Raw genomic sequence first — 10,119 nt, forward strand, 5'->3', positions numbered from 1 at the left:
AGAGCAAGCAACAAACATTCTTACTAAAGCACTTCCTCCGGCAAAATACAATTACTTTATGTTATGCCTTGGTGTATGTGATTTTGAATCAAGGGGGAATGTTGGGAACTAATTCAAATACTCTTTTAAGTTTATTGGCTGGATGAAGTTATTTACTGTGAGTTGAATAAGTCTTTTACTAGAGTTGACAGAGTCTTTAGGTCAGTTGCTATTTTTTCTAATTTGGTTGTTGTTTTTCTGGTCATTTCCTAGATTTTAGTCAAGTGGGTGTTATGAATAGATATTATCTTTACGAGCTTGTAAGCATATAAAAGGCACACCACTTTCAGTTAATAAAATAAGCCCTTCTACAGAATATCTCTTTTAGCTTCTCTGCATCTACTTTATGTTTTCTAGTTAAGACAATCTATTTTTCTACAATCTTTACATGAAAAGTGACTAAATTTCGATTACTTTTGAAACTGTGTCTATTTTTGAATGACCACTTATAAATCTAACTATTTTTGAATTTAGGCGTTCAATCCCAATCCCTTTTTGATCTTTAAGACTTAGACAAAGAATAATTGTAAATAAAGTGAAAAACAACTAGCTTTTTCCAATCCATATTGGACAAGTCCCTTTTGGGGTACCCAACACATTATTCCAACATAAACTATCCAACAACGGCTTCCTGGACATCTTTTAAGTTAGGTGTTCAATCTAAGATCTTTCAAAAATCATAGAAATTAAAGGTCTAAAGTTTGTTACTTTCACAAATCAAAAATCACGTTTTCAGCACTCAAAGTCGCCTATCCTGTCTCCATTGCTACCCCATAAACTAGAATATGAAATTTGTCTTAATAGTTTTCTGCTTCAATCTCTTGCCTCATCTTTTTTCCCCTTTATAAAGCATGACAAAAACATCAGATTGACAAATATCTTCAAGTGTTCAACTTCAAACATCCATGTTAATTAAACTACAACAACAACAAACCCAGCTTAATCCCATACGTGGGCTCTCCATACGTGGGGTCTGGGGGTCTGGGCAGGTAATGTGCACGCAGCCTTACCCTACCCTATAAGGGTAGAGAGGCTGTTTCAGATCCATGTTAGTAAACTGTGTTGTAGAAACTCATCAGATTGATTACATGATGTTGGATAAATATAGGAGACCATCATTTGTTAACCAAGCCAACCAATGTCCCATTTTGCTTTTTTGGAAGTTGTTAGCCCCTTAACAAAGGTCCTCGGCAGGTGTGGGTTATGACAAGGATTTCCATGATGGCCTTGGTACACAACTTGAAAAATGGGGCAACATCATGAAAGGCTGCTCGGCATAACGGACAATGCGGGGTTCGACAAACGCACCTTGAATGGAAGCAAAGCGCATTTTACTTAGATGTATGGGTTGGGAAAACAATGACAAGGTAAAGCCATGTCAAGCAGGGGCAAAAACATGGCAAGGCAAGGCAAGGCGAGACAAGCAATGACAAATGCTACGGACAGATTTGATCAAGTCGGCGACGACTTGACATGGGCGGGCAACTTGGACAATAAACGTGTGTAGCTAAGTCAGTGGGTGGCGAGCTGTGGCAATGAAATTGGTGCGGAGCAGTGTCAAAGGCAAGGTTGGGCGCAATGCCAGCCCTGGCACAAAGCAGCTGGGCGAAAATTAGACACATGTTGTGCACAAGCAGCAGTTGGAAAACATGTACCAAGCACATGGGAAGCAGTTGGCAGTTGCAACCTCTTCCAAGACATGCTGATCATGGCCTAAAAGTGTGCCTACGTTTTTGTACTTTGTCTTAACTTGTTGCCCATCAGTTGGGGCTTGTCAACTGATTGTAGCCTTATAAATACTTGCCTAGGTTGGCCAAAACGGGGCAGAAAACTTAGTCTAAGGCATTCTGAAGCCAAATACGTCTAAGTCATTTCCTAAGGGTGGGAAAACCATTTTGGGGCAGGGAATTCTTTCTCTTGGCCACAGGGTTGGCTATTGTGTTCTTGTATTTACATATTAATAAAAGTTGGGAGGAAATTCCTGTATATTGTGTGTGCCTTTATCTACTGTTTTTGCTGCCTATTTTCATTCTAAGTGCAAACGTCCCTAAAAATAAAACTAAGTGTTGGAAAGGATGAAGTCAAGGCTGGGCTTGACTGCCGCACAGAGGTGAACCTCGGGCTAAGTTTGAGTAACACAAATCACCCCTGTGACAATTGGTATCAGAGTCAGATTGGATCGGGGTGAAGACACAATGTTCAGTGGTTGAATTTTTTGAAGAATGGCTGGTGGCAACGCAGAACTGAGGGAAAAGGTTACTTCATTAGAGGCACTCATCGGAACTATTGATGGGGATCAATTTCTGACTATCTTGACACGTCTCGCCTATCTTGAGGCTGAGATGAATAGGCTGAGCCAGGAGTGCACAGATCTGAAAACGGAAAATGGGTTGCTGCGTCGTGTTGTTGGCAATGATGAAACACAACGTGGGGTAGATCGTACCAAGGTCATAATTCCGGAGCCTAAAGAGTTCAATGGCGCAAGGAGTGCCAAGAAACTCGAAAACTTCCTGTGGTATATGGAACAGTACTTCCATGCTGCCAAAGTGCAAGATGAAGACAAAGTCCCCATTACGACTATGTACGTGGTGGCGTACGCGCGTGGCAGATGATGTAAGTGCTGGTAGGCCGAAAATTAACTCTTGGGAAGGGCTGAAGAAAGAGTTGAAGGATCAATTCTTTCCTAGCAATGCGGGATGGATTGCTAGAGATCGTTTGAAGAAGTTGAAACAAACTGGAACAGTCAGGGATTACGTCAAGGATTTTAGTTCTTTGATGTTGGATATTAGCAACATGTCTGAGGAAGACAAGCTACATAATTTCCTTTACGGGTTGCAGTCGTGGGCACAAATGGAACTCCGAAGGCAAAATGTGAAAGACTTTCCTAGTGCCATTGCTGCTGCGGATGCGTTGGGTGATTTCCGGTTGGGACAAGATGGTTCTGATTTCTCTACTACTTCAAAGTCCAAAAACGGGAACAAGGACAAGGTAAAAGAGTGGAGGAAAAATGGAAATGACAAGGGTAATGTTGTTGAGGGCAATGGCAATGAGAAGGGAAACTAATATGCTGGACCTTCGACAAACAAGGGACAAAACAGCAAGTTTGATGGCTGTTTTATTTGCAAAGGGCCACATATGGCGAGGGATTATCCAAGAATTGAACGGCTTTCAGTTGTTTGCTGAAGAAAAGAGTGAAGATGAGCCAAACGAGGAAGAACATGGGCAAGCAACAACATATTTAGGGCCTATGGTGGTGCTGAAAAATGCGGAAGCTGCTTCGTCGAGGACGACGAATTCTTCTGGTGGGGGTGGTTTGTTAGCCCCTTGACAAAGGTCCTCATCAGGTGTGGGTTGTGACAAGGATTTTCATGATGGCCTTAGCACACAACCTGAAAAATGGGGCAACATCATGAAGGGCTGCTCGGCATGACGGACAATGCGGGGTTCGACAAACGCACCTTGAACGGAAGCAAGGCGCATTTTACTTAGATGTGCGGGTTGGCAAAACAATGACAAGGTAAAGCCATGTCAAAAAGGGGCAAAGACATGGAAAGGCAAGGTGATACAAGCAATGGCAAATGTTACGGACAGATTTGATCAAGTCGGCGGCAACTTGACATGGGCGGGCAGCTTTGACAATAAACGTGTGCAGCTAAGTCAGTGGGCGGCGAGGTGTGGCAATAACATTGGTACGGAGCAGTGTCAAAGGCAAGGTTGGGCACAATGCCAGCCTTGGCACAAAGCAGCTAGGCGAAAATCAGACACATGCCGTGCACAAGCAACAGTTGGAAAACATGTGCCAAGCACATGGGAAGCAGTTGGCAATTGCAACCTCTTCCAAGACATGCTGATCATGGCCTAAAAGTGTGCCCATGTTTTTGTACTTTGTCTTAACTTGTTGCCCATCAGTTGGGGCTTGTCAACTGATTGTAGCCTTATAAATACTTGCCTAGGCTGGCTAAAACGGGGCAGAAAACTTAGTCTAAGGCATTCTGAAGCCAAATACGTCTAAGTCATTTCCTAAGGGTGGGAAAACCATTTTTGGGCAAGGAATTCTTTGTCTTGGCCACAGGGTTGGCTATTGTGTTCTTGTATTTACATATTAATACAAGTTGGAAAGAAATTCCTGTATATCGTGTATGCCTTTATCTACTGTTTTTGCTGCCTATTTTCATTCTAAGTGCAAACGTCCCTAAAAATAAAACTAAGTGTTGGAAAGGCTGAAGTCAAGGCTGGGCTTGACTGCCGCACAGAGGTGAACCTCGGGCTAAGTTCGAGTGACACAAATCACCCATGTGACAATTGGTATCAGAGTCAGATTGGATCGGGGTGAAGACACAACGTTCAGTGGTTGAATTTTTTGAAGAATGGCTGGTGGCAACGCAGAACTGAGGGAAAAGGTTACTGCATTAGAGGCACTCATTGGAACTATTGATGGGGATCAATTTCTGACTATCTTGACACGTCTCGCCTATCTTGAGGCCGAGATGAATAGGCTGAGCCAGGAGTGCACAGATCTGAAAACGAAAAATGGGTTGCTGCGTCGTGCTGTTGGCAATGATGAAACACAGCATGGGGTAGATCGTACCAAGGTCAAAATTCCGGAGCCTAAAGAGTTCAATGGCGCAAGGAGTGCCAAGAAACTCGAAAACTTCCTGTGGTATATGGAACAGTACTTCCATGCTGCCAAAGTGCAAGATGAAGACAAAGTCCCCATTATGACTATGTACGTGGTGGCGTACGCGCGTGGCAGATGATGTAAGTGCTGGTAGGCCAAAAATTGACTCTTGGGAAGGGCTGAAGAAAGAGTTGAAGGATCAATTCTTTCCTAGCAATGCGGGCTGGATTGCTAGATATCGTTTGAAGAAGTTGAAACAAACTGGAACAGTTAGGGATTACGTCAAGGATTTTAGTTCTTTGATGTTGGATATTAGCAACATGTCTGAAGAAGACAAGCTGCATAATTTCCTTTACGGGTTGCAGTCGTGGGCGCAAATGGAACTCCGAAGGCAAAATGTGAAAGACTTTCCTAGTGCCATTGCTGCTGCGGATGTGTTGGGTGATTTTCGGTTGGGACAAGATGGTTCTGATTTTTCTACTACTTCAAAATCCAAAAATGGGAACAAGGACAAGGTAAAAGAGTGGAGGAAAAACGAAAATGACAAGGGTAATGCTGTTGAGGGCAATGGCAATGAGAAGGGAAAGCAATGTGCTGGACCTTCGACAAACAAGGGACAAAACAACAAGTTTGATGGCTGTTTTATTTGCAAAGGGCCACATATGGCGAGGGATTGTCCAAGAATTGAACGGCTTTCAGTTGTTTGCTGAAGAAAAGAGTGAAGATGAGACAAACGAGGAAGAACATGGGCAAGCAACAACATATTTAGGGCCTATGGTGGTGCTGAAAAATGCGGAAGCTGCTTCGTCGAGGACGACGAATTCTTCTGGTGGGGGTGGTTTGTTAGCCCCTTGACAAAGGTCCTCGTCAGGTGTGGGTTGTGACAAGGATTTTCATGATGGCCTTGGCATACAACCTGAAAAATGGGGCAACATCATGAAGGGCTGCTCGGCATGACGGACAATGCAGGGTTCGACAAACGCACCTTGAACGGAAGCAAGGCGCATTTTACTTAGATGTGCGGGTTGGCAAAACAATGACAAGGTAAAGCCATGTCAAACAGGGGAAAAGACATGGCAAGGCAAGGCGAGACAAGCAATGGCAAATGTTACGGACAGATTTGATCAAGTCGGCGGCGACTTGACATGGACGGGCAGCTTTGACAATAAACGTGTGCAGCTAAGTCAGTGGGCGGCAAGCTGTGGCAATGACATTGGTACGGAGCAGTGTCAAAGGCAAGGTTGGGCACAATGCCAGCCTTGACACAAAGCAGCTAGGCGAAAATCAGACACATGCTGTGCACAAGCAGCAGTTGGAAAACATGTGCCAAGCACATGGGAAGCAGTTGGCAGTTGCAACATCTTCCAAGACATGCTGATCATGGCCTAAAAGTGTGCCCATGTTTTTGTACTTTGTCTTAACTTGTTGCCCATCTGTTGGGGCTTGTCAACTGATTGTAGCCTTATAATTACTTGCCTAGGCTGGCTAAAACGGGGCAGAAAACTTAGTCTAAGGCATTCTGAAGCCAAATACGTCTAAGTCATTTCCTAAGGGTGGGAAAACCATTTTGGGGCAGGGAATTCTTTGTCTTGGCCACAGGGTTGGCTATTGTGTTCTTGTATTTACATATTAATACAAGTTGGGAAGAAATTCCTGTATATCGTGTGTGCCTTTATCTACTGTTTTTGCTGCCTATTTTCATTCTAAGTGCAAACGTCCCTAAAAATAAAACCAAGTGTTGGAAAGGCTGAAGTCAAGGCCGGGCTTGACTGCCGCACAAAGGTGAACCTCGGGCTAAGTTCGAGTGACACAAATCAGCCCTGTGACAGAAGCCTAGTTACCAAGTACCAACCTTAAAATTCTAATTCCTAATGAAGACTAAATCTGCCGCACGATAAGTAGGAACATGATCTGATTTCTGTATACCTAGAACATAGTCATCAAGCAACCTGAGGCAGATGTAGCCTAGAGTTTATGGATTCATATGAACCACAAAACCTATTAAAATCTTAACAAAATGTTAGACCTGAACACATAGTTTTACCAGTATGATGAGTTCAGTTTAAGTTTGAACCCATTAAATTCGTGAATCTGCCTCTGCAAGCAACACCGACTCAAGGTCCGCCTGCCAACACCAGTATTGGTCACCCATCTTGACAACACCAATGTTACATCAACTCCCCTTTCCGACTTATTCAAAGGTCAAGAAAAAGGGGATCCACCCCTTCGTATTCTTGAACAGGTGATATTGGGATAGCTGCTGCTGCAATTCGTGGTGCTAAGGTTACTGTCTTTGACTTCCCTCATGTGCTGCCTAACATACAATTCAATGTTGATGCAAACTCACAAGAGCCACGGTCGTCAACCAATGCTTGATGTTATTGTCATGCTTAATAGTGAGGTTTGCCCAAAAAAGAAGGAAGACGCTCTTTGCTTTTACATGGAACTACGATCAACAAAGAAAACTGTCTGCATATAAAGCATTGCAGACAGACACTCTGCATAAATAAGTTATAAACCATCTCCAACAACAAGCTTCAATCCTTTTTAATACAGACATTACACAGCTTCAAATCGATTATATTAACTTCCACATTGACATAATGTACAACATAAATGTGCATTACACATTCCTTTTTGAAAAGCATCATTCTTTGCTTGCACAATTGTACCACCAGAACGCTTCCAGAAACACGGAAAGTAGATCAGCAGAAGTGTCCTCCTTTCAGGAATAAATGGATCAATGCCCCATATAAAGCAACCAAGAAAACTAAATTCTTCCAAATCCAAGTTCTCATTATCATCTTTTCCTCAACTGGGAACCTCTTCCAACTGCATTTATATATTTGAGTCTCTGAAGCAAACAAAGTGCACAATTCTCTCCCCATTAGAATAGACTGCAAAGTACCTCACTATGATCACGACTATAACTGATACTTAATGGATAACAAACCCAAGCAACAAAGATCCAACAGAGATGCAACTGCGCTCAAGCCTTAAACTGCAAATCGAACCAACATGTGGCCAGATCCACAATTATTGACCTTCAAATCAAGCACTAGACTTTAATTTATCAGAAATCATGAAAGCAAGCTCAAATTTCAGTAGTTAATACTCTAATATAAGCAGCTGGTATTTGACAATGAGATATACATGCTAAGATCTAAACAAACATGTGAAATCAGCTACAATTCTAGTTACGAAATTGCTATAGAGACCAGTTGTCCTTAACATGTAAATCCATAGCAGGTTTTAAATCTTAAACATATCGAAACTAACATCCATTTATGTTCAAAACAAAACAGACAGCAAGTTTACACCATTACAGCAAATAACTTCAAAGAATAGCCAACATTTCATTACTGGTCCCAATCTTCTTCTTGCAAAGAAGCGCACATGCTATCACTTGTGATCTTCAGGACCGCTTTTCTTTAGTTATAAAGTTCATCTTTAACCCGTTGTGTACACACAACTTTGTAATGAAGACAACAAATACTTAACTACAACTTTACTAAATAATCTACTAATAGAAATTAAATACTCCAGGATTAATTACAAATTCCCTGAAATTCTCTAACATAAACTCTAAAACAATTAAATAGCAAATATAACAACTGGCTGTTGCCATGAAACAGAAAAACAGAAAAGAAAAAGATGATTCTCAAACCAGTAAAGAAAATCAATGTACTCTACATTGATAGAACTAGCTAACCGCCCTTTAACCACCTAAACCCTGGCTGGGGGGCCAAAGGAAGAAGAAATAGGTAAAAATGAAGCCAGACAACCCAAATGAAATATACCTGTAGATTTTCACTTTCCCTCACGCTTTTTATAACGGAAAAGTTCTGATACGCTTCACTGGATTTCCTAAGAAGAGATCCAAGAAATGGAAGCAAGTTCTGCATGATGCCATGTGTTAATACTACATACTATAACAGCAAGATCCGAAACATTCTTGCTCATGCACACATTCATGCACAAGGCAAAGCTAGAGGTAATGATTCTGCAGTTGCAATTTTAGCATGTCTAGGCATGAAAGGATTTTTACTCGAACAAATAAACAATGTTGCATGTATTATTCCCACGATGAGTGTATAGAAGTTTCAGAAAACCCAATAGCTCTACTACTTTATCTTCTCATAACTTGATGTTGGGAGGAGAAAACAGGGAAAACTGATAAAATTCTTTGTCCAAAGAGAATCATGAAGATGCTGATGCGATATTTACAAGAGTATATGATTAACATTAGATAGTGTTTTACTTGGCATAATGGTTTCTAACAGATGATTCTATATACATGACCATTTGAAAGCCAGATTGATAAAACTTCACCCTGAAGCTTGCTTAATGTGTATCAGTTTAAGGAAAACAAGGTTTTAACATCTAATATGCAATTTAAGGGACGTGAACAATATACACAAATCATACACTAGGAATATAGGACAAATTAACATCGTTGGTGCTCAGATGCACAGAATTCGATCACTCTTGAACAACAACCAAATACCTCAAAATTATTTTGACCGAATTAAACTGGAGTATAACACAAATTACTGCCTTATTTTGCAGCACTAGCAGGTACATTAAATATCTAGTTTCAAAAACCTAAATGACTTGACTAACAAAAACAACTAGTATGTGTTTATGAAACCTTGAAGTTGGTTTCCCAATTGTGTGCTCTCCGATCCTAGCTCTGCCTCCAACAAGACTAAAAGCATTGCATCACGATTTGTAGGGTTCTCCGGCTCCAGTTGAATGGCAGCTATAGCCTAAAAAAGAAAGAAAAAGCAGAAAACCCTTCAAGTCTTGATGCTGCCCTCAGTTCTTTGACAGACGTGGGCTGCCCAGTTCACCATCGCCTCAACCTTGGATAAATTGATACTCACCCCATTCACTGCTAATCACGTGGCCGAAATACTCGACTTTACTTTGGCCAAAATTGCATTTGGACAACTTTGGTTGGCCCTTAATAAATCAAATACAAGCTGTAAATGACTTAAGTGACCATCTAGAGTAGCACTATACACTAAGATGTGGTCAAAAAAGACCAACACAAACTACCTAATGAATGGGCCGAAAATCTGATGCATCAAAGCCTGAAAAGTGGCTGGAGAGTTAGTAAGCCCAAACGGCATAACACTAATTCCCAGAGGCTGTGGTGGGTTCTGAAAGCTGTTTTGAACTCATCCCCCTCCCTCATTTGAATTTGGTGGTACCCGGATCGCAAGTCCAATTTCGAATAGAATCGAGCACCTTGTAATTCATCTAGCAAATCTTCTATCATTGGGATTGGATACTTGTTTTTTACTGTGATCTCATTTAGCTTGCGATAATCAACGCATATTCTCTAGCTCAAGTCCTTCTTTTTCACCAACAAGACAGGTGAAGCAAAAAGATAGACACTCTTAGTAATAGTCCGGGCTTTGAGCATTTCAGCAACCATTTCTTCAATAGCATTTTTC

General features: G+C 41.5%; 1 long non-coding RNA gene across 2 annotated transcripts; it reads right to left on the reverse strand.

Moving 5' to 3' along the window:
• Positions 1 to 7,111: 7,111 nt before the first annotated feature.
• LOC107812083 (uncharacterized) lies at positions 7,112 to 9,614 on the reverse strand. 2 transcript variants are annotated; one of them, XR_012704551.1, is made up of 3 exons: positions 9,309 to 9,614; positions 8,458 to 8,556; positions 7,112 to 7,658 (listed from the first exon to the last, which is right to left on the reverse strand). It is a non-coding gene; the product is annotated as an uncharacterized LOC107812083 (long non-coding RNA). The 2 variants fall into 2 exon arrangements; XR_001654062.2 differs by having other exon boundaries at positions 7,112 to 7,701; positions 9,309 to 9,613.
• Positions 9,615 to 10,119: the final 505 nt, after the last annotated feature.

Source organism: Nicotiana tabacum, chromosome 3, assembly GCF_000715075.1.
Source record: "Nicotiana tabacum cultivar K326 chromosome 3, ASM71507v2, whole genome shotgun sequence".
In the NCBI taxonomy this organism is placed as follows: Eukaryota; Viridiplantae; Streptophyta; class Magnoliopsida; order Solanales; family Solanaceae; genus Nicotiana; species Nicotiana tabacum.